The following is a 21,913-nucleotide window of genomic DNA, read 5'->3' as shown; positions in this document are numbered from 1 at the left end:
GTCTGGCAGTCCTGGTTTTATTTATCATGCTGTGAGCCTAATCAAAGCCATTAACTGAAAATAAATCCCTTTTTCTTGTTATTGTGTGAATAAAAAGTACATCTGTAACTTTACATCAGGTGTCTGCAAATCCAGGCTTGGACTTGTCTCACTGCAGTTAATTCTGATTTATGAAGCAGATTTTCAACTCGACTCTAGCACTGCAAGATTTAGCTCAGTGCAATGTCCTCTTTCCTCTTTTCCTGGCACTCAGGACAATTTTAAGGATTTTGAATCATTGCTGAGAAAACAATAGGAAGCTAAATCAGTCCCTGAGCTTCAGCTTTTCCTTTAAATAGACAGTGGTTGTCTTTGCATGATTTTTTTGTTGTTTTGCCTGTCAGCAAGGAGTGTTTGTAAACTCCCAAACATATCCCACTTCCCTTTCCCTCTTTATTTGTGTGCTGTGCAGAACCAAAATATTTTTCTGTCATTTCAGTTACTGTGACAAACTAAATGTGTTTAGTTTGGTTTAGGTAACCCAATGTGAACTCAACAGCATCATTTGTCAAGAACACGAGGAATATATAGGCAGATTTGATGGAAATGGGAATCAGCCCGAAAGTTTATAAGAAATTGGATTTGAACCAGCTGAAATCTTGTTGCTGTTGATCTCTCCTGAAAGTATTTTGTGTTGTCTCTGGGATTCCTGCCTCTCAGCACTAGCTGAGCTCCTTTTATCTGTAAATCTGAAAGGGATTTGCAAAGCTGGATGAAAATTTTTATTTTTGATCTGTTTTTGTTGTGCAGTGGTGGTATCACACAGCCAGGTCAGAGGGGGCTTGGTCCAGGCAGGGCAGGGTGATGGAAGTGCTGGAATCATGCAGCAGGAATACCTTCCTTAACAGTTTTGTTGCCACTGGAAGATTGATGAACTGTAGGGGTCTGGGGGCTGTGGAAAATGCAGAAATCAGAAGGATGTTCTAGATTTTGGGGGGTGATGTAATGTTGAATTCAGACTCTGCAAGTGTGGAGGAAGGAGGGATCTCCTCAAAGGCTGATCTGCAGTGAGGTTTCCTGCCTCTGGCTGGGATTCTCAGAGATCAGGAATCCTTAGTGGGAGGTTGCCATAAATTCAGGCAGACTGGAGTTACTTCACAGGAGTTGGCAATGTCTGGTTTGCCATGTGTGTGTTTCCCAGACATCCTGTTGGCAGTTTCTGCACTCTGCAGTCTCTGGACCCTTTGCCAAGATCCCCACAGGGCTCAGGTGAGCCTGTGGTTCTGCTGGAGGAGCAGTGATACCTGGAAGTTGTTCTTTTCCAAGGGAGGTCACTTCAGCAGATGCTTTTGGACAGGAAGCCTGCGGGGGGTCGGGCAATTCTTACACATTTACCAGGGAGGAGGAGATCTCTGCTGGCACAGGATCCCTGTGGGTCCCTGTGGGACCATTCCCTGTGCTCCATCCATCCTGGATGATGAATGCCTGGTGCTGGAGCTGAGACTGGAGTGCCCAGTAGTCTGAGGTGCTGCCTTTGCTGTGAGCCAGAGCCCTCTTCCAGTCCCCTCTGTTTATATCCACCAGGCTCTGAACACACAGGAACTGTTTGACAACGTATTTATCGACTGCCACAGCCCGCTCTCCCCCCAGTGGCAATGCCACCCACCCACACCTGCCCTTCTGACACTGCTGCTGCTGCCAGCCCTTGGTGGGGATGGAGGGACAGGGCCCATCCTGCCCCAGCAACAGCAGGAGAAGTCAGGCTGGGGTTACAGCTTGCACAGCTCTGGGAAGGCTGAGACCCAGTCTGGGAAATGGGTTTTGCTTCCTGAGGTACAGAGAGAGCCACTCCCTCAGGAAAGAGCTGCTGTGGTGCTTTCAGCTGGGCAAAGTGAGCAAAGTTTGCATTTTCTGCACAAGGATCTGGGGGAAGGAAGGGAGAGCTTTGTGTTGGGACTCCAGATGGAGCCAGTCTGCTGCAGTGTGTGGAAAAATGTCCAGGACTTGGAGCTGTTGGCAGTGACAGCAGCTTGTTTAATGGTTCATGTGATGGCATCCTCTGTTCTGGAGCTCTCTGGTCAGCCCTGGTGCCTTTAACACATTCATCAAATTTCGGTGTGCTTGTCACTCTGCCCCTTTGGGAGGCCCAGGCTGGAATATCTGAACAGTGACACTGGTGGGGAGGAAAAGCTGAGCAGGAGGGGAAGGCTGCTCTGAGGAGGCTGATGGGATCCTGCCTCCAGCATGTTGAAACCGTGGCTGTTTGGGAGTGGGTGAAGCAGACAGGCTTCACTGCACTGGTAATCTCTGCTGGAAAGAGGACAGTGCCTGAAACCCCCAGTTCTGCTCTCCCCAGAGACTCAGGACATGCTGCAGGTAAACATTAGTCAGATAAAAAACTACCTGCAGAACCCCTGGACCATCTGTTCAGCTCAGAGATGTGTGGGACTGCGGGAGGAATCATGACAGTAATTACAATTACTCCCAGGTGACCCATCTGATGTAGTGGAGAGGTAGGGAAGAGAGGGGAGAAGGAATTTTCAGTGACAGCAGCACCTGCTTGTGGCTGCACTTGGGTCCGTGGCTTTCTTCAGGATCTCTCTGCTTCTCCTTAGTCATGGACACGATGAAGGAATGGGGATCACGGGGAAGTGTTCTGAAAATTCCCTTTGCTGATAGAAACCACTCACAGTGCTCCATTCACAGTCCCATCTCTGAGCCAAATGCAGCTTTGGCTTCAGGGCTTTCTTGTGTAAAACTCTGCAGGCAATCAGTTGGCATCAAAGCCCTGAGAATTTGAGAACATTGGAGTTCCTGATCTTGAAGGTTTAGTGTTCCTGATCCTCCTGCCTCTGTCAGCCTTGGACATAAATGTCTTGCTCTGTGTTCTGTTTATCACAGATGCTTTTCAAGGTGTTTTATGAAAAGGATTTTTATTAAACAGGCTTTCTTCTTCCTTTCCTTTGATGGCTGCTGTGAAGAGAAAACTGACTGATCTTCAGCAAAACCCAGAATTTCAGTGCACCAAACACTGAGCTGGGAGGCCAAGATCAGGCTGGGTTTTTTTCTCAGTGCAGGCTATTCAGATATACATCTGTTGAAAACAGCTGGAATTTAGTCTTTTGCTCTGTGTTTGATGAAATCAAAACCTTTTAAGTGATAAATGAGAGATCAGCTTATACCCAAATAATCAATACCTTGGAGGTTCAGGCACTCGCTTGGGACAAAGGGAAGCCGTGACTGTAAAATTGTCCCAGCATGTCCCAGAGTGACATAACAGCTAAGGAGGTTTTGTTATGTTTAAAGCCAACTGAAATTGCACTCACATTTCACTAATCTTTCCTAGCTGAAAATCTGTTCTGCAGCACATTAACAAAATGTGATGTTGGACAAGGAATGCCACATGGAATTTCTCCCTTTCTACCTCTGCAGGACTTTGTTTCTCATTTAAGGGCTTGGGAGCAGGCACGTGAGCAGCCCAGTAATAAATATTAGCAATAGGCTTGGTTGTTTGTTTTTTCTTTTCCAAGGGTGGTGTCTTTTAAATGCCAGGAAAAGGAGACTTTCCTGCTTTGCACTTTTTAATGATCACTGCTTTGTTTTTCAAGTCTCTTTTGTGGCATTTTCTGTTTCACCACAGAAGTCTTGCAGTCTTTCATTGAAATTTTAACAGCATGGCTGACAGATGCCCATAGAAAAGATATGCAAAATGTTTAAAGCTGTGCTGTTTATAGGAAATACTCACTGGCAGCTGTGCTATTTTTAGCACCAGTGCTCCAGCTGAGACTTTGCTGTGTTTGTTCAATGCTTCATTGTCTAGTAAAAATCGAGACTAAATTTAATGACTTGGGAAGTGGTGTGTGATGGAGAAATTCTGCAATTGTTTTGACATTAAACAATGCTTAAATCTCAGAATCCCTTTAATAAGCAAAAATTTAGAGTGAATTTATTGCAGGCAATTTTATTGGACTGACCCTTCAGCAGGAGCCAGGTGGCAGCAATGCCTCGATTCCCTTTGCTCCTACAGCAAACCCTGACCTGCCCCACCTCCTCCAGACACGTCAGAAATGCAGGAACATCCACACTCAGCAAGTGTTCTCTGTGAGAAATTCTACGAGATCAAAAATGAATCAAGTTGTAGAAGTTCCTCTGGGAAACCCCAGTGGGAATCTCTGAGGAGCACTGCCACTTTTTGCTCATCTTTTCCTTTATCTCTGTTTCCAGCCCTCTCCTCCTGGTAGTCCCCTCCTTTTCCCCTGACAGTGTTCCTGAGAGGGACCGACTGCTCTGAATGGAATTAAGTAGCAGATTTGCTCTCGAGTAATGCAGAATGAGTTTTTATCTACAAGCCATAGGTACTAAACGAGAAAGAGGTTAAAACCCCTGGTCTGAGTCCAAACTAGAATTGCTTCCAAAAACATGCTTCGAGGGGTTCCAGCAGACTTTTCACAATAAGTCATGTATTAGAGTAAGTTTGTCTCCTTACAGCTGTGGCAGTCCAAACAATTTAGACACAGAGCTGCCTTTTAAAGCTTTTAAACCTGTATTTCCCTTGAAGGTCTTCTAGTGTGCCACTAATCCCCTAAGTTATTGCACTGAAGGCGCTCTCTAATCCTTTAATTCACTGCTCTCAATAGAGATGGGAACGAGCTGGGTCAGGGAACGTTCTCATTTGGGCTTTATCAGTTTTGCTTTTTTCAGCTCAGACACTACTGAGGGTAGTTTGCTTTCCTTTGCGCCCCAGAGAATATTTTAGTCAGATACTAATTGTTTGTGTGTATGCTTGTGAAAAAAGGTGCACGAGTCCCAGAACTGCCAGCTCCTGTCACTGGTTTGTGCAGCCTCAGGGTCAGGCTTTTATACAGAGTTCCCTCAGGCCCCTTTGGGAATCAGAGAATGGAAAGATGGATGGCTTTTTGAGAACTGTGAATCCATTCCCCATCTGGAGCCAGTGAGGGTCAAGGAGCAGTGTCAGCCACCGATAATTTCTGAAAGCTTTTTTCCCGCAGAACTACACAAGAGAGAGATTCTGACTAATGTTTCTTTGGTGCTGAAGGTAAAGCTTTGAGGTGATGAGCAATGCCAGACAAGTGTTGTGGTTTCCCTAATAAGCATAAACTCTAAAAGACTGGTTAGAGCAACACATGAATTTTGCAGGTTTGTGCTGTTCATTGTTTTTCTTTCCTTGCACGAGGGGCATGTTTTTATTGTAGGTCTGGTTTGGAAAGCCAGACTGGGACCACGAGCAGCTCCCAGAGGCTCATTAGGAATCCCAGGCTCTCACACTGCTCCAGAAGTTCATCTTAAGTTGAGCATTGAAGCATTCAGTTGGAGGAAAAACATGCCCTGCAATTGTATGGACTTGGAGACCACTGACAAGAATAAAGACGGCCAAAGTTTTGCTTCATTAACATTTGCACTGAAAGAGGAATCCTCAGATGCTGAGCACTTAATGTTTCCTTTTGAAGAAACCAATTTATGTGAAGTGCAAGTTTCTTTTGTACCTTATGTGCTCATATTTTTGGTTTCTTACAGCATTTCTGCATCGCTGAATTGCTTTTAGAGTCAGAGATCAAGCCTGGGCTTGTTCTGAAGTGCCCAAATGTGGTAATAGGTGGACTGGTGTAAAATATGGCGTCTGGAGTTAAATTACAGGATGCTTCTTAAGCTTCTTGGTTTCTATAGGAACAAGTAATAGTCATCCTTCATGATTAAGCAGTGTCCATGGTAACCAAACGAGTAAGTTTTAAATGAAAGATATTTTCCCTTTACATTTTTAGCAGTCAAAGGTTACCAGTTATTACCTTTATACCCTTAGACAAGAGCACATTTTGATGGGGCTGGTGTGTCTGAAGTGAGAACATTTGGTGTTCATTTACATAACTGCTTCTAGGATCAGCTAAAACTTAGGTGAATACCAAAATGAAATTTCAGAGAGTGGGGTGGGGTGCATTAACCTCTCCAGGAGGGTGAATGTTGGTCACTAAATTGCTGAATTGTTCTGCAGGGCTGCAGTGTTGCTGTACAAGTGCCCATTTGCTTCTCGGAGTGACTGCAGGGCAGTAGTGGAGGGAGAAATTCCAACACATATCTGGCATATTTTTCAGGATGGAAAATGCAAATGTCAGTGTTGGTGTAGGTAAGAACATCCTCCTGCTGCCTCCTGTTTCAAAAATAGGTTGGGAAGTGAAAACATGACTGGCTCTTAATGTTTCTTGTCTCCCCTTGGCACTGGTGTTGTTTGCTTGAAAACTGCAGAGTGAGTGTGTGCAGCTGCCACCTGCAAGTGTTTGCAGAGCAGGTTTATGGGAGAGGAGCAGAAATACCCACCCACCCCCAGAGGAAATAAAAGGATCAGTCACAATAAATTAGGATTTACATTCCACAATTTCTAATAGTGAAACAATTGCTAGGAGAGTCTGAGCAGCCAGAGCAGAGATGGATGGGGAACAGCAGCGAGCAGGGATGGATTCCCAGCAGTGTTTTGGGCACAGGGGTGCATTGCCCAGGTGTGCAGAGCTGCTGTGCCTGACACAGCTGCCCGTGACACACTCACGTCCACACACAGCAAAGGCACAACATCTGAACTCTCATTTTCTAAGCATTGTCATCTATTAATGCGTATTGAAGTGCAGGAGACTTGTTTGTGTTTGCTGGGGGAACTCTGAGGCCTCCTGCATTCACATTTGGAAAAGCAGAAAATCCCTTTCAGCTGTCCACAGCCCTGTCCCCAATCCTAGCCCTCCCTGACTTGAACTGGAGGAAGAACAGTGGTTCCAGACTTTGCTGTCACTGCTGCTTTGAGTTGCTTCCTCATGACATACTGTATTTTGGTGGGTACCAAACATCACTGTCATCCATTACTTAAATCCACTATTCTTCTGTGTTTCCAGTGAAACTGTCTCCTAAATAGCCAGTGTTAAATCCTAACCTTCTGCTTTCCTGAGCACAGTTCAAGTTCCTTGGCTTTTGAGACAATCTGAGGTGGGTGAGCTGGTTCTGGGCATTGAGACTTTCTGAGGCTGCTCTGAGAGCCACAGGCACCATGTGAAATTCAAATCTTAATGTTTGGTCTATTATGCAGATAGATGTGAACAGAGATACGTGTGTGACCCCATTTATCTCTCTAATGAAGTGCCATCAATAGAACATCTGTTTCTTTGCTGTAGAAGATGAAACCTCTGATGAATCATGCTTATAAATTAAGTATTTATTTATTTAATTTGCATTTTACCAGTACAGACCTGTTCCAGCAGCTACCATACCCGGCTGGAAAAATGGCCTGGGAATTAACTGTGTGAAGTTTTCATTTCTCCTGAGGGTGTTTCATGTGAAGGGAGCTGTTCTGGCCTGCTCAGCTCAGCTGTCCAGGTCAGTTCTGGGGAAAAGTCCCCAACCAACCCTCCCTGGCAGGGGACAGCCCCAGCCCTGTCCTGGGTGCTGTGTCCAGGTGACACCTGCAGGGACAGGGATGGGAATGGCAGAGTTGGAGTTTCTCCTTGCCCTCAGATTGCCTCTGTGGATAAAGTGCTGCAAGAAGCACGTGGTGACAGAGCAGAATCTTTGCAGGAAGGTTCAGCATGATGGATGAGCCCAATTTAAATCTCCCCAGAGCTGACTCCTTGTTCTCCACACTCCGTGTTGCTTGTCTTTTTCATCACATGGGAGGAAGCTGATGTTCCACTTCACTTTATCATCCTTTCCACTTTAACCAGGGTATTGGCAGTCACCACGATCTGGCCCCCAACCAGGACAGAATTTCAGCTTTTTCTGATGTATTTTTTAAGTCTGAGCTTGATTTCAATTTCACCCTGGAGAAAAGGCTCCTAATGATATGCCGTTAGCAGAGGAGGAATTTGTTCTGTGGATATCATAGCAGAGGAAGATAAATATCATACATATTTTATTTCAGAAACTAATAAAGAAAGAATAAAAATACCAAATATATATACACATACGTAGTTAAAAAGTACCAGACAGTGAAATGGAGTTTGTACTGCAGGCTGCTCAGTCAGCATGATTTGCTGTTTATCTTTAGAAAGGGAGGGTCATTTTCTGGATGCCTGATATTCTGTCCCTGGGGACACCTGGGGACCTGCAGCTGTGCCTTGTGCGCGTGGATCTGATCTGGTCTCCAGGCTTGTAGCTCTCAGAAGCTGCTGTATTTTCAGACCCCTCACAGTGAGAATTACCTCAGCTTTCCTTTCCCATTAGTGCTATTCTTTTCTTTCCCTTTTGCCCTTGGAGAGGGATTTTTCCTTGACAAATGCATTTAATCTGTCTCCTCAGGTAAAAGATGTGTTCCCCCTGGATTTCTGGGGGCAGGACTTGCCCTGGGTGTCTGTCAGAGTGACCGGCTGTGCTGGGATGGCTCCACAGCAGGGAAAGTACAGGGAAAGAGCAGGGAAAGTGCAGGGAAAGCGCTCTTAACTCCCCTGGCCATCAGGTGACCCAGCAGGGAAACCACAGCTGGAGAATTCCCAGCGCTGCAGCTGGGCCGGGGCTGGGAGCGCTCGGCCAGCCAAGGGCCTCCAGCTCCATCTAGTGAGGCACTGGGATCGCGGCTGTCACACACATCCCGCTGCTGGAGAGGGCACAGCCCCTTCTCCGGCCTTTGGGGGGTGGAAATCCCACCCGAGCTTTCCAGGAGAGAAGGGGCTGCAGCTCCAGGCAGCCAGAGCCCGCAGAAAGTCGAGGGAAGAGTCTTTGCTGCTTGCACACATCAAAAAGCACCGTGGCAGCTGCTGGGAGAAGAGTTTTCTCACTGGGTAATAGAGAAAAGAGAGGAAGAGATACGTATCAAGTACTCAGAAAAATAGCAGAGCTTTTTTCAGTACTAGATTCAAGAGCCATTAATAACACTGGCTCAGGGGCAGGATGAGGAATATTAAGCCCATGATATCCAGGATCCTGACACAGAGATGAGGGAGATCCATTAAAGTGCACAGCGTGCGTGCCCAAGGTCAGTGTCACTCCAAACCATTATTTAACAAAGAAAAAGCTCTTCTTTCAGGAGTTCTTAGTCCCACTTTGAGAGAAGATGGTAACAGATTTTAGCTGAGGGAATCAGTGTGTTCTGATGTTTTCTGGGATTTGTTTTCTGTACTCCAGCCACTTCTAACAAGGCTCTTCAGTTCACACGACTGTCCCAGCCACCGTTCTTGGAGCTGCAGAGAATGGTGTGGCTCTAAGTGCTGCATCAGGTGCCTTTTGCTGCTTTTAGGCAGGGGCACAGTTATCAGAGACACACTGAATGTGATGCTTTTGTACCACTGAAGCCACCAGTGGGGGAAACAGAAGTACTGGTAAGAAGCTGGGTCAGTTTGGTGTGGTCACCCTGGGGAACATTAACTACAGGCATAGATTCAGTTGTTTGATTTGAAGTATTTTGTGTCAGAGTGTAGCCCAGAAGGCAAGTAATGATCCAAATTTTTTTTGTTGTTGTTCTGTATGTAAACAGATAAGGGAAAGGGGTTTTTACAAGCTGTAGTTCTGTAAACACTGTCCTTAATTGTCTGGAAAGGTCATGAGAGCATGAGAAAATGTGAAACTATTTCTGCTTGGAGCATGAAATGGGTGGGGAGGAAATCAGGGATTCTGATGTGGAAGAAGTTGTGGGTACAGTCAGGGGAATTGCTGGGCTTAATGGAAGTTTACAAATGTGTAAGCCAGAGAATCTAAGATGCAAAAAGAAATAATTTTATTCTAACATAAGAAGTGGGGGTGACACGACTTCCCTTAGCCTGGAGAACATTTTCTCTGTGTTCATTAGCTTTGCTTGCAGAGGAGTCTGCTTGTTCAGAGGGCACCAGCACCTGCCCCCAACTTCTGCTTCATGACCATTTTCATTTAAAAAGCTAATTTATTGCCTAACAAAGGTTTGGCTTTTAATTAATTTTGTATGGTTCTAATATTGCTGTAAGGGATCAGCTGGAATTCACTGTGGATCAGCAGAGCTCTGGGTGATACATTCCAAGAAATACTTCTGCAGGTAACTGAAGCACGAAGGTGGCCCTGCAGCTGCATTCCTGGGCCAGTTGATGGGAGCAGGAAGGGCTTTCATAACCTCTCACAGCTCCTTTGTCACTGGAAATCAGACATTTTGGCATGTCTGCTTCCTTCTCAAAGTTCTTCACGCCTTGTGAAGGGGAAAGTTGGCTCAGCTCAGTGTTTATTTTCTGTCGTTGTCTATTCCGCTTTCTAAAAGTGCCTCTATTTCCTTCTAAATCCCCATTTGGATTCAGACTAAAGATTCATCTTTTTTTTTTTTTTTTTCTGGGCTCCTGTGGCCACCCAAAGCTGTCTGAAATGTAGATTTTTTTTTGCAGCCTCTCCTGAGTATGTGGAATCACACAGACACTATAGATACCTGTTCTCCAGGGATTGTTCTTGATTCGTAGACGCTACCGTGAGCCATGTTAAATCACTGTCACCGTGCCTCCTCCACTCCTCTCTTGGGTTTGTAATAAGGACTTATTAGATAATGCAGAAATTAGAGGAATAACACCTAAATTCATTAAGCAATAACATTAATTCACGGGCTGTAATTGGAGGAGCGGGAGACCGGTAATTCCTGTTCGCTCTGGTTTCAGAGGAGCTCCACCCTGGCAGGCTCCGGCTGGGGCACTGCGATGTCGGGCAGTGCCCGGTGGGGCAGGAGCGGCCAGGGAGGAGCTCAGCCCCGCTCAGCGCCGAGCTCGGGAGCAGCCTGACCTCTCCAGGGCTGTCTGCGGCACCTTTCCCACCGGCTCTAGGTTCTGGAGAACTCGTATTTTCCTGCATCACCTCCAGACGATGTGGTGGAGTTCTGCCGTGCTCCAAATTCGCCTTTCCATAGGCGCGTCCCTGCGGTGGGAGCAGGCACCTGCGCTCCTGCCGTGTGTCCCGGTGCTGCTGCCTGCTCTGGCATTCCAGTCATTCTTCTCTTTCTGCTGCCTCTGATGAAGTCATCACCTCTCCTTCTCTCCTTCCCGGCTCCTTCCGAGTGCCATGGCATGTGCGCTGCTCACCAGCACGGCTTCCTTCTGGTGAGTTCAGGCAGATGATTTCTCCTCGCTGACTTCTCTCCCAGCACTCAGGTTGGAGCTCCCTTTCTTGTTTGGAGCTGGAGCAGGTTCTTATCAGGAAATCAACTTGCTGGGAAGTGCCTGCTTGTTATTCCTTCCAGCGGCCTCACTTTGCTTTTGTTCAGGCTGCTTCTTCCACTGGCTGATCCCTGGAATTGTGTGAGAGGGGGAAGTGTGAAGAGAGATGAACAAACACGAGTTAATGTATTTTATTCTCCATAATGAGAGCGTAATCCTGATTATCTCTTGGACTAGCTGGGATTCACAGAAGCAGGTAATGCAAATGGAAGAACACCTCACTTGCTAAGTGAAAAGTAAACAGTAGTAACAGTTGTTTGTGTGTTTGTTACACATAACAACCTGCTTGCAGCAGTGTCTGACAAGTGGACTCAAAGGAGGCAGTGATGTTGGGTGGGTTAAACAAAAGTTTGGGTACCAGGAGCTGCTTGCAGCCTGTTCTGCTGCTGCCCTGGAGGAGTTGCTGTGCTGCTCCATCATGATTCCACAGCATGAAAAACAGGCATGGAAGAGCGGAGTGAGGATTGATTATTCTGTCAGCTCCAGTGCCTTGAATTAGTTAACAAACCAAATGTGTTTATTACTGTACAGAAAGAGTTTCAGAAATACTCATAAGCCCGAGGTCCTAAATTAATGTGCAGTGTTTGCAGTGCTGTGTGTCCTCTTGGCAGTGGGATATGTTCAACTTTAAAACCTCCTGATGCCTGGCCAGCTGTGTGGGGATAACCTGGGAGAGCTTTCAGGGCCTTGATAATTTCAAGGAAGTTTCTCTTTGAAGATCTTACTTTGCACAGGAGCAAGCCCAAACCATTGCAGCCTTCTGTAAATATTTGGAAAAGTAGGGAGCCCTGTTGTTTGTTTTTCTCTCTCCTGTGTTGTATAACGTGGCCGTGCTATTGAGAGGTGACACAGAATTGCCACCAAGTCTGTCCAGAGAGGGCAGTTCAGGAGAGGTTGGGAAGAAAAGGCCAAAATCAGATACTGAATCTATCTCTTATAGCTGCTTATTTTATGCACAAGTGGGCAAATTTGACAGAAATCATAGAAAATAAGGCTGGATTGAAGGAATTTCAGGAGTTGTTTGGTGTCTGTCTGCCCCAGGAGAGGGGAAGGAAGGAAGGAAGGAAGGAACAAGCCAAGGGTCATTGTTCCTGAATGAATTGTCCCCGAGCTCTCCCTCTCTGGGCCATGAGTTCCAGGGTATAAGTGTCCATGGCAAGATGGGAACATTTCCAGTGCCTAACCCAAATATCTTCTGCTGCAAATTAAGACATTTCTTTCTCAGCCTCTAGTGACTGTGGAGAGTTTTTATAACTGGCTTACAGTGCCCTTTTCCATGGCCCTGGGTTTGCTGTGGCAGCGTGGCTGATGCCAGGCCTTGGGCAGAGTGACCCAGCCTAAGGTGGTTCCTCCAGCCCTGAAGGAGTGAAAAGGGCACTTAAACCTTTATATATTCATACTGCTCACCATGCAAAGCTGTTCTGTGCATTCCTGGAGTTACTAATTTACCTGTAAGCTATTTTTATTAACCTTTAAAACAAACAGCTCCCCCCACATCCCCCCCAGCACCCACACCCACCCCTCCTTCTGGTTATTTCTGGTTTCTTACAGAGGGTTTTGTAACGTGTCTCTCCTGCAGTGAACTCCACAGTGCTTAAATGAAACTAAAAAGGAGATTTGACTCCAAACATTTCATGAACCATAAGTTTAATAATTATAGGAGGGTATAGGGGCTAAGCCAGCTCTGTGTTTGGTCTGGGGTCACACTGATATGTTTGCTGGCTCTGCTTTTGTCATGATGATGACATCATCATTTTAATGATGAAGTAAGAAGCTAAGTTGGGGGGTGTTACCCTTCTACAGTTGCTTTCCTTTGGTGCTGAACAGTGTTTGGGGCTGGGGAGCACCTGCTGAAAGTAATTTCTTGTAGCTGCCTTTCACATAATGCCATCGTTCCTATTTTCCAGCCAGGTGTGTGAGAAATGCTTTACCCAGTGTTGATTTTTCTGGTCATTAAGAAAATGCAAAGCAGCTTCTTCAGTTGTCATCTTGAGCTCACTTTCAAAATGCTATAGTCAAGTAGTTTTTTTTTGACAGTCCAAAAACAAAAGAAAGCTCAAAGGAACGGGGTGGGAGCCTGAATCTTCTGAGAGGAGATGGCACCAAAGGGTTTTACTGTTTGAGATTCAAAGTGCAGCTTTCTGCAGAGAAAGTGCCCCTGACATGTGAGGGATGGGCTGGAGGTTGGGAAGGCAGTGAGGTGCTGGTTTGGGCTGGCTCAGTTTCACATATTTTACATGGAAACCAAGGAATAGTTTAAGACACATCTCAGGAATTGTTGGGTGCAATTGCAGGTGTTAGTTGTTTCTTACAGTCAGACTTTGGCAAAGGCAGAACCTTACTGAGAGGACAACCTCCATGGAAATGCTTGGCTAACGAAGACTGGAATGGTTTTGGGAAGGGAAGCTTGTTACAAGGTCTGAGCATCACTGAATGGCAGCTTGGAAATAAATTTGTTTTTCCGTGTTCCGTGGTGCTTTGAAAGAGGGTTTGTGAACTGAGGAAACACCACCTGACAATGCTGTAGCTGACCTGTCCTAATCTTTCTAAATCTCCTCAGTGTTGAGTGTAGCTGCTGATTTTGCCTTTTCAGCCCCTTCCCTTCCTTGCCAATGAGGAAGGAGGTAAGTATTCCTATCCTCATTGTATACTTCAGCAAAAGCAGGATTTAATGATTTTTTCCTGGTTCCAAAGCAAATTGTTAGATGAATTAGAGAGGTAACTTAAGCATCCTGTGCCTCTAACCCCATTAGCAGTTTCCCTGAGGAGGATCAAATCCACGAGTGCACGGATCTGTACTTTGCATATAATCCTCACTCATCTCAATACAGTTTCTGTTTACTCATCTGCAGACTGGAAATAATGATAATGCCAACCTGTCAGGCATTATCTGAAGCTTACAGTTGTATAAAAAATGCTAATTGTTGAAGGTGAAAGTCCCGTGGTGGAATGTTGTTCCAGGCAGCTCGGGGAGACGCGTGCGGAATCCACGGGGCCGTCTCGCTGCCTCGTTCACGAGGACATCTCGGGGGGAGGCCCCACATTGTGCACGGCCTGCTGGCATTCCTGGGCTGTCCCTGTGCCGCTGGGTTTGTGACTGTCCCTTGTTTTGTGTCCCCCCAGAGTCCCCCCCGGAGCGGTGTGGGCAGAGGCGCAGCATGCCCAGCGGCATCTCGGAGAAGAACCCCAGCATGGAACCCACGGCCACCACGCCCTTCCGGGTCACGGTCAGTGTCTGCCCTCTTCTGCTGTGCTCTGGGGTCCTCACGGGCAGCCTGGGGGGCTGCCAGAGAGGAAAGGAACCTGCTCACCCTGAGAGAGAAGTGCCGCGTGTGAAGCTGGGTGTTTACCCCGGGTGTGTGGGGAAATGGGGTGCTGTTAGGTACTGTTAGCAATGAGCAGCTCTCTGATGTGCCCTGGTAGAGCAGCAGGGCTTGAATGGAGTCTGCAGCTTCACCTGGGAGACTTTCCTGGAGAGGTTTCCTTGGTGAGTCCTGGTGCAATGTGTTCCTGTGTGCGTTTACCTGTCTGCAGCTGTACAGTGTGTGCTCCCACTCCTCCAGAGGAAAAATCTCCTCTAGAGGAACCTGTCATTAACTCAGGGGACGCCTGCCAAGCTGGGATTGCCCAGAGCCTGGGATCCTGTCCCAGCAGGAGCCTGGAGGAGCCATCCACATTTTCCATGACTTCAATCCCTGTGCTTTGAGATGTCATTGGTTGTTCATTCCTGTGACTAACAGTGGTCTTGGTGCTCCATGGGAAGGGCACGGCTGTGTCCATTGACCCCAGGAATGGGATCTGTCAGTGCTGAGCCCTGGCTGTCACTGCCAGTGCCAGCACAGTGTGAGCAGTGTGAGCACAGACTCCCCTCCCCACTCCCTGCACACGTCAGGGGTCTGGGCTGCCTCTCATTTTTATACAGAGAAGACACAAATGGTCTTGCAGCAGCTTTGCTCCATGCAGGTTTTCTTTGCAGGCCACACCTTCTTTACAGACTCAGCTGCTGCTTACCAAACTCAGGGAGGCAGAACCAGAATTTCAAAAGAAAGACAATGGTGCAATCTGAAAAAAAATAATCTGAGCACACCCAGTTCACCTGAGAACATTTGCACTGCTGAATGAGTCATGATTAGCAGTTTGGACAAGGAGTTTGTTTTAGTTCTAGAAATTGTTCTTCCAGCCATCAGAACATATTGATTTCAGTGAATGAGTACCCTTGAACCTTAAACAACTACTGCTGGTTGGTGAAAATGGCAAAACAGGATGGGAGAATCTGTGTTCTTCACGAGACAGAGGATTTGGGAGTATTTTTCTTAGTGCCCCTGTAGTCAAAGTAAATAAAGAGCTGTTTGTTCCTTTCCAATGGCATGTACCCTGCTTTTTTTGGTTTTTAGAAAAGCTATTCCAGCTTTGAGCAGGTCAGCCCCTGGTGGTGGAACAGCTGATGTGGGATGCAGTTCCTTGCTTTGAACAGCTCTGTTACTCAGTGTGGATTAAATAAGGGCAGCCATCACATGGGTAATGGATGACATTTTTCTCCGAGTTCAAATCCACCCTCATCTCATTTCTCCCCTGCTCCCCCTCCGAGTGTCACTGCATTAATATGAATGGCTTCATTAGGTACAGTTGGTGCGGCTGCCCAGCCTTCAGCAGATGTCTGACTTTAGAAATATATTCTCCCTCACCTTCCTTCATTAACCAGAGGAACATTAGCAGTCAGTCCACTCCAGCCACTGGGAATAGTAATTAGTGCCTTAGTTTAGTGGTAATGGGATTATTACTTTTGAGCCTGCTGTTGTAGGTTTGGAAATTGTAAGCTTTTCATATTTTACAGCTGATTGTTCTTCCCTGACATCTCCATCCTTCTGCTGTTGAGTCTCCAAGGGCCTGGGAAATTCGGGAGCCATTGGATTCAGCTATTTTGGCAGTGTTGCACTCCCAGTTAGTTTCTTTCATTTCAAAACTTGAGCAAACTAGGGTGGAAATTTGGGAACTTCCCTTGGGAGTTGCCTTCCCATACAGAAGTCTACCAGGCAGGTTACAGATAATTGGGCATTGTGGTTTTTTGAAAACAAGAGCTCCTGGTAGTTTTTGAATTACAGAATATAAACCTTGAAAATCAAGTCTTAAGATTTCTATATCTTGATATGTGACTTAACTGTTCTTACCCCTTCTCCTAAAATAATTTTTTAATGAAGCTTCTTAAACTTGGAAAAATCTCCTCTAGTCCTGGTTATCTCATGCTGTACAAGAATTATTTTCCATGTAAATCCCTCTCTTCATGTACATGCTCTCAGACCTCTGTATGAGCTGATGCAGAATGAGAAATTGGAGGCTCCAACCCAAATGGTCCCTGAGCTGAGGTCCCTTGTCCTGAGCCTGCTCTCAGAGCCAAATGTTGAGATTTTAGTCTCCACTTCCAGTGAGCACCTGGCAGCAGCTGGTGATGCTGCAGGGCTGGAGACACCAACGTGTGCCTTCTCCATGGCTGTGGTTAAAGCCTTGCTGTAGGGGAATCCAGAGGAGCATTTTGCCTCTCTGTGTTGAATCCCAATAGCTAGAGGTGTGAGATGGGTTAGACCTGAAATTTCTGGGGTATTTTGTCAAACTCAGGGGCTAGAAGCTGGGAAGGTCTGCTGAGTGCCAATGAAATCCCTCACTGTGCCCACCTTGCAGGGAAGTGGTGCACGGGAGGATTTGCTGAGGCTCACTGGGGAGGACTCACTCCCATCCCATCAAGCACTGCCATCTATTGACTCCTTCTGTTAGAGCCCAATTTCCTTCATTTTCTAGGAAAATATCCCAGGCCAAGCAAAGTCCAAATTGCCAAAAAACTTGAGGAAGCACCTGTATTCTGTCTTTTACTGGACAGAATTTAGGATTTCTTTCCTCAGCCCTTTAATCCTCAATTCTAGCATAAATAATTTGCTTTCCAGGAGCACCAAAAACACTTCAGTGCTTCTTCTGGTTGAAGCCACATTGGTTCCAAAAATCCCCCAAAACCACATCAAAATAGAGTTTTTCTTCTCCTTGTAACATGAACTTGTTTTCCTGCAGTTTTCCTGCCTGCTTGGGCTCAATACACAGCTGAATTTGCAGTGATCCATCATAAGCTACTCTTACAGCATTCCTCCATCCATCCTGGTTTTAATCCTTGATAAATGAAGTATTAAATACTAATGGCAGTAAATGGAAACTCCTGGAGAGATGAAAGTGAAGAGCCCTTCTGCCATTCCTCTTCACTGAACATAATCCTAAATAATGGGATCCCAGTTCAAGCTGCTGTGGACAAGATATTGAAGGATTTTTTTTCCCAAGTTTTTGCCTATGCATAATACACTCTATTTTCCATTTTAATTTTTTTTTTTTTTTTTGAAAAGCAGTCATGTAAATTATATTATAATGATTTGACTTTGGAGAATTTATGTTCCTGTATTATGTGGAGAGTGGAATGGCACTTCCCTCGGCATGATCACCCCTCTTTAATTGAAATGTAATTGTTTACTAAACCATTGCAGTTCAGAGGGAAAATTACTGTCATTTTGGTCTGTGGCTGCATACATTAAAGTGCCCCTTTTGCAGGGATTGAATTTAAGGAGAATAGGAACATTATCACAGATGATATATAAACATAAAGCCATTATCATTAAACTGTCAGCTTCAACTGACTTTGGGTAACCAGTCTTAGTGGCAGCAAGAAATATGGAAATTACTTGGAGAATGTATCTGTCAGTTCAGTCACCACTTCTGCAGCAGGACATGCTTGGAAGCTTTGGGCTCGTGAGTATTTTAGGGATTGGAAGAAAAATGAGGTCATTTGGAGCCTGTGCAGTTATTTCCAGTCTGCTTGGCAGAAATCAGGAGGGCTCATCTGGGAGTGTTTGTCAGGTACCCCAGCACCCAGACCTTGTACCTCGAGCATCCTTTGTGGATGGATTTCCAGGCTCTCCACAAAGGTGGTTTGTTCTTACCACCCTCATTTTCCAGCTGGGAAAATGGAGGGAGGGGAAAATTAACTAATTTCAAATTTGATCATGCTCCAAAGCCCAAAAATACGTCCTGAGCCGAGTTTCTTCATTTCTAATTCCCAATCCTGGTGTTAACCACTAGCTAAGCTATTCCTAATTACCTCTCTGAAATCCTCCTCAGTTTCAAGAGAATTAACTATTCTCCAAATTGATGCTGTCATGTGAAAATTAGTAAGTGGGTACCTGGACTCCCAAGTCCTTGTTCCTAGGACAGAAATGCCTTGACTTTCTTACTTTCTCTGCCAGCACCTCATGTTGTCAAATTCCTAATTGCTTGTTATTTAAATTAGAGCCCTCTGCCTTATTTTTCTAAGTCATCTTATTAACATAAATCCGTGAGTATTTTTGATCTTTAATTTTTGCTTGTCCTTTATGAGACGTGAGATAAATTCTAGTTAAGGTATAAAGGATAAATTTCATTTTGAAAAAGGGAATCTTTTTCCTTACTCAATGCTCATTAGCACAGGGGTTGGAAAGTGAACTTGACTGTGAAGATATTTTTAATTCTTTGAGTCCGACCTTGTATCTTGATTTTTTTTTTTCTTTAAGTACACCTGGAATTTCCAATTGGGGAGTACTGAAAAACAGTATGGTCAGAGATAGGAGGGACTGTCAGATTTCAGCACAGAGCTGCAGTCCAAACCACTGAGGATTTATGATGTGCATCAAGCAGGAGACAAGAATGACAGGATAAAAGACGTGGTGCTATGACCTGCTTCACTGAAAGGGGCTCAGCAAGGCAGGGTATAGATTTTTTCCCTTTTTGAACCGAGTATGTTCCAGGGAGGTCTCTTTGTCAGAGCCTGCAGCTGTCTGAAGGACAGTTTTAGAGAAAAGAAGAGCATAAGGGCTCATCAACAGCTTAATTCACACACAGAGGCCACTTCTCCATAGAAGAATGAGTGATCCTGTTGTAGTTTTTGTGGCGTTCTGGCCTGCTTTTAATTGCTGTCACACTGGGGTGGTTGGACAGCAGAGGGTTCCCAGGGCTGGGCTGGCTCTGGTGTGGAGCAGTGAGGAGGGGATGGGACATGACCTGGTGCTGCAACATCTGGAGGAGGCTTGTGAGGATCCTCACAGTGCCCAGGCAGAGCCCCTGGGTTAACCTGCAGCTTCAGCGAGAGGGAAATGCCACAAATCACCGAATTTCTGTGCCCCAACACCTCTGAAATGTGTTCTGGACTGGGGCAGGAGCTCACATTGTTGCTTCCTGTGTGAAGCTTGGGCAGTGGATAAACAGGGAAACTTGTGCTTCTGGGCAAGGTAAGTCAAATACTGTGTAGTTCTTGGGTAGGAAAGGGGAAAACAAATATTTCAGGAAGTTGCCTGGCTCTGCAGAGGCTCTAAACTGGTGCAATTCCATTGTTCAGCTACTCCAGATGTTTGCACTTTGTCAGCCTCTGAGGACACTGGACTGATCCCTCTGGGCTGTGTGAAACCCACGACTCCAAGCAGGGCTCAGGGTCCCAGGGTGAACAGCAGAAAATCCTTGGGACTGAGACAGATTCCTTGTGTCAGAAATGAGAAGGGGAGGAACGAGAAAGCAGCTCCAAACTCCCCAGAAAGCCTGAGCAAGTTTTTATGTTGTTCTCCTGATTTCATGACTCTCCTCAGATCCCTCCATTCCTCCACTCCTGGGGAAGCAGTGTTGTAGCCAGATGAGAAATACCAACAGCTCCTGTGTGTTTTCATGGAGAGAGCCCATGGGAGGAATATTTAACATTTAGGCAGTAAGTAGGGCTAATAGGAAATGCTAATTCACATTTCATTCTTTTGATCAGTGTATATTGAATGATAATTACAGTGATAGTACTTGGCACTTCTGTAGCACCTTTCATCTGGAGCTGTTAAAGTGTTCTGCCAATCTGAATGAATTCAGGCTTGCAGGCACTGTGGGGTTGCAATTTACCATAATGCCTGAAAATAAATGGGAAACTAAGGCCTGGGAAGATTGCACCATTTTCCCTATCATTCAAAATCTGTATGAAACAGCTGGGGCTGTGTAGTAGTGCTACTGGTCATCTCATAAGAAACAAAACCAACTGAAGGCATCACTAGAAATGGTGAAAGTGGTTTAAACCAGCCAGGTGACTGGCCTTTACTCTCTAAAACATGTTTGTTTGGCATTTTGTGTGGTAATTTACCAATTCAATATATGCTCAGGTGCTCTGGTGTATTTTTGTTTCAATTCTCCCCACAAAGACAGAGGAACAATCTCAGATTCTCCCTGGATTTTTCAACAACATACTTAGGTCCGTATCATTCCTTAGAGACTTCCATCTCCAAAGGAGGATTTGAACAGAAATGTTCATTTCAAAGCTACTACAAGCAAAAATGAAAAACTACAAGAAAAACACTTCAGGAAGTGTTTCCCAGGAAGCCCAAGTGCAAACAGCCTGGACTAATTGACAGGCTGTAGGGAGGCAAATGGACCTGGCTGGTTTCATTTCTGTGGAGTGAATGAAAGGCAGAAAGTAAACAAACAAAAGCTTCAATTTGTTTAAACCTCTGGGCACTGAAAGCTCTCACATTGCTGGTAGCACAGAGAAAAGAGGGCCATTAGAATATCCAACATGACAGTATCCCTTTAATTTCTTTCTGGGTCACAGATAAAGAACTGTCCTGCAGATATGAAAGGTAGGATAATAAACACATTCCATTCTCCCTCTTTCAGTAGCACTGACATTGTGCTTTCAGAAAACAAGTCAAAGAGTGGAAGGCATTATCTGAATCTCCTGGAGACTGGAACATGAGTGCCCATTGCATCAGGATCTTCATCTCTGAACTTCTTCCACTGGGGATTTGTGCTGCTTTAGCTCAGGGATATTCACTGTTTGCTTAAATACTGAATTCATTGCATTGGGGTTCACAGAAATCTGTGTCGTTGCCTGAACAGTTTTCAATACATTTCTACCAAGTTTTGTTTCTGAGACAGATTTTTTCCTCCAGTTTAGACTGAACACTTCCCCTTAATTGCCAGAACATATTTTGAGCCATAATTTCTTGGTCATTCACTGTAGATGGTGCACATGGCACCCGTGGACTGTGGTAATAAAGAGGGTGCTGCGCCAGGAAACCACGGGAGAGATGTCCCATCCCAGCTGGCAGTGATCTTGTCCCTGTTGTTCACCCTGGGGAAGTGGCTGAGCTTTAACACACATGGAGGAGCTTGTGGCCCTTGGCTGGATGGTTTGGAAGCTATTTTGGAGGTTTGTTCTTCCCCTCCAAATCCCCTCCTGGCGCTGCCTCGTGTGAGGCTGTTTCTCCAGGTGGTGACACTGTTGTTCCAAAGCGAGTGCAGCTGCTTGGAGCAGCAGCTCTGATTCCGGGCTCTCCTGGTGAGTGCATGGACTCAGGACATTGCAGTTAAAGAAAGAACCTGGATTCGTGGCTCTGGGTGGAGCACACCATGGGAAGATGACAGTGATTTCTAGATACTTTTTTCAAACTTTAGTTGCCATGGAAACAAGATTCCCTTTCTCCTCCACGCTGTCACTTTTCCTCAGCGCTGCACTCTGATAAGCAATAGGCTGTGTTTGTCCTCCCCACACTCTTTTTGCCAGTGATATTCATGGCTCAGGCATCAAGGATAATTTGAGAGAGCTGGGGAAGCTCTGCTGCTTTTCCTGAGGTGTTCAGGTGTTCCCAGGCCTGGCGCTCTGCCAGAAACTTTCTCGTCTTTATCTTCCTCCATAATTACGGTGGATCATATCTTCCTTGCAATATTTTTCAAAGCACCAAGGAAATTAACTCCAGAACTAA

Source organism: Cinclus cinclus, chromosome 19, assembly GCF_963662255.1.
Source record: "Cinclus cinclus chromosome 19, bCinCin1.1, whole genome shotgun sequence".
NCBI lineage: Eukaryota > Metazoa > Chordata > Aves > Passeriformes > Cinclidae > Cinclus > Cinclus cinclus.
This window is presented reverse-complemented; position numbering follows the sequence as displayed.